The following is a 3,225-nucleotide window of genomic DNA, read 5'->3' as shown; positions in this document are numbered from 1 at the left end:
AAAAAAAAAAAAAGAAAGAAAAAAAAACCCAGCACTTAGCTCCACAGAAAGAAAGAACAAAATAGCGAGTAGATATTCACACATTGAATAGTATCTAAAGGAAGGATTCAGCAGAGAGGTCATAGGAAACACCTGAGCTATGGAAGGAACATGAAAACATAAAGCAGGCCCTTGTCCTGGCTGTGATTGGCTGACAGCCATAACTATAGTCTAGGAAGTAGAAGGGAAGAGGAGACAGAGGGGAGGGGAAGGGGATATATTAACAACAACAACCAATACAATAATACAGTGTCCGTAAAGAGAGGGAAACAGCAGTGAGGACCATGTAGCTGAAAATGAAGGAGCAAGAGGGAGAGGTTCTAACTTTAATAAAAGCCAAATAAGAGGTTCTAACTTTAATAAAAGAAGAAGTAATAAAGGCTGTTGAGCCCAGGAATAGTAATCTGGCTTGCATTTCCTAAGGATCATTTTGGTTGATATACAGAGAACAGATGTCAGAGTGGGAGGATGAGAGCAGGGGAACCAACAGGAAGGTGTTTGTTATAAACCAGAAAAGAGGTTAGACAATTTAGACTAGGGCAAGGGACATGAGAATGGACAGAAGTAAACAGATGAGTCACATACAGTGACACAACTGCTTGGTTCTTACCTGAATTCTCTTCTGTGTGGATTGCCATCTTCATCATCCAAAACTTTTCTTACCTTAGGATGTGGAATGTATCTCGTGATGATTGATGCTCTGTGAATATGCAAAATAACATGCTTAATCCCAAAACATACTAAGTACAAACCAGGTAAAACTAACTGGATATTTAGATTCTCACTGCATTCTCAAACTTGAACATCTCAGGATAAAAAGTCACTCCTAAGGCCAGGTGCCATGGCTCACGTGTAGAATCCTAACATTCTGGGAGGCTGAGGCGGGTGGGTAACTTGAGCTCATGGGTTCGAGACTAGCCTGAGCAAAAAGCAAGACCCCATCTCAACTAAAAATAGAAAAACTGAGGCCGGAGCCAGGGCAGAGCAAAGACCTATGGCAGAGGTGACTTCTCAAGGCTGAAGACTCGCCAGCACCTGACGGAGAGGAAATGGCTATTTGCACACGTAGAAAACTTAACACGTGAGAATAAATTGAAGGATTTACCATACATCTTAACAACTCTTCAGGAACCTTCAGAAATATTTAGGGGATTCTGGGAAGATGGCCGACTGGTAGCAACCCTGGTCAGAGGCTCCAACTGGTTGGAATCAGAATCTATGAAGCCAAAGATGGGGAGCTGAGCCAGAAAGAAGTTTGGCAAGCTGTAAATCCAAGGAGAGCATTTAAGAACACAAAATACAGGTACAAAGCAGGCCCCAGAACTGCTTGCTAGAGCCACGCACCCCATAGGTGGCAGAGTAGATCCATGCTCCAGGGCTCTGGGCAGGCGCAGAACTGCTTGCTAGAGCCGCATGCCTCCTGTGGGCGGCGGGTGGCTGTAGAGGAGTTCCCCTGCCCTGGGCAGGCACAGAACTACTTGCTAGAGCCTTGCGCACCCCTGCGGGCAGCAGCGGATGAGTCCCCCACTCTGGGAGGGCCCAGAACTGCTTGCTAGAGCCATGCGCCCCACAGGTGACAGAAGAGATTCCCGCTCCAGGGCTCTGGGTGGGCCCAGAACTGCTTGCTAGAGCTGCACACCTCCCACGGACAGCCACAGAGGAGTCCCCTGCTTCCAGCAGGCACAGAACTACTTGCTAGAGCCACACATGCCCCATAGGTTGTGATGAAGGAGTCCCCCACTTGGGGCAGGCCCGGAACTGCTTGCTAGAGTCGCACGCCTCATGGGAGGCAGAGGAGATCCCTGCCCCAGGCTCCTGCTCTGGGCAAGCCCAGAACTGCTTGCTAGTGCCATGGGCATCCCATGGGCAGTGGTGGAGGAGTCCTCCCTTCCAGGTAGACCCAAAACAGCTTGCTAGAGATACGCACACCCCACGGGGGTCAGCGGAGGAGTTCCCCGCTCCAGGCACCCATGCTGGGTGGGCCCAGAACTGCTTGCTAGAGGCACGTGTGCCTTGCAGGTGGTGGTGGAGGAATCTACTGCTCTTGGTGGGCTGAGAACTGTTTGCTAGAGCCACGTGCATCCCACGGACAGAGGTGGAGGAGTTTCCCACTTTGGGCTCCCACACTGGGAGGGCACAGCTTGGCTTGCTGGCGCCACATGTGTCCAACAGGCGATGGTGAAGGAGTCCTCCACTTCCCCCTAGCTACTCTGGTGGGGCTGAACTAGGACTGATCTGGTCGCTCTCATACCCTGCACTACCGCTGCCATTCCCCCATCCCCGGGCTGCTCCAGGGTGCTGAACTAGGACTGATCTAGCCACTACAGTTCCCCTGTTCCATCGGTTGCCCCGGAGGGGCTGAACTAGAACTGATCCGGCTGCTACCAGTCTCCTGCCCCCTGGTCCTGTCAGCAGGCTGAACAAGGTCTAATCCAGCTACGGACACTCCCGTGCAGCTGCCGCCATTCCACTGCACCCCAGTTGCCCCAGGACCCAAGAACTGTGAGAAGACAACAGACACACTCTGCCTGTCTCTCTGGGCAACCAGAAGAAGCCACCAACTCAACAGTTATGATAAGGCCTCCAAACAAGGTAAACTCAGCATGGGGTAGAATCAGTGGAAAAACTCTGGCAACTCGAATAACCAGAGTAGATGAAGTCCCCCAAGGAAAAATGGGGCAGATGCAATTGAAGACCCCATCCACAAGCAAATGGCTGAGATGTCAGAAATCGTCAGAATGTGGATAGCAAATAAGATTAACAGAATGGAAGAAAGGAAGGAATTAGAAGTTCAAGAAATTATTCAAAAGATTTCTCAAGAAATCATTCAAAAGATATCTCAAGAAATCAATGATTTAAAGATAAAATGATCAAAGATTTTGAAACACTGAGACAAGAGGTTGCAGCCCTCAAGGATCTGAAAGATATGGTGGAATGCCTCCATAACAGAGTGGAACAGGCAGAAGAAAGGATCTCTGATTTTGAAGACAAAGCTTTTAAAGAAGCCCAGGAATGCAAAGATTAAAAGAAATGGAGAGCAAAAACGGATCTCACTCTCAGAGAGCTCTCAGATAATTCAAAGAAAACTAATATTCACCTTATAGGAATCCCTTAGATAGCTCTCGGATAATTCAAAGAAAACTAATATTCACCTTATAGGAATCCCTGAAGGTGATGAAGTTGCTT

The 3,225-nt window shown here is 48.6% G+C and overlaps 1 pseudogene; it reads right to left on the bottom strand.

Annotated features, from left to right (window-relative positions):
• Positions 1-761, bottom strand: part of LOC111728352 — a 6,558-nt pseudogene extending 5,797 nt beyond the window's left edge.
• Between the last annotated feature and the right edge of the window lie 2,464 nt (positions 762-3,225).

The sequence above is a fragment of the Otolemur garnettii genome, unplaced genomic scaffold (assembly GCF_000181295.1).
Source record: "Otolemur garnettii isolate 467f Iridium unplaced genomic scaffold, OtoGar3 scaffold00152, whole genome shotgun sequence".
Lineage (NCBI taxonomy): Eukaryota > Metazoa > Chordata > Mammalia > Primates > Galagidae > Otolemur > Otolemur garnettii.
The sequence above is the reverse complement of the archived record's forward strand: the minus strand, read 5'-3'. Positions and strand labels throughout refer to the sequence as shown.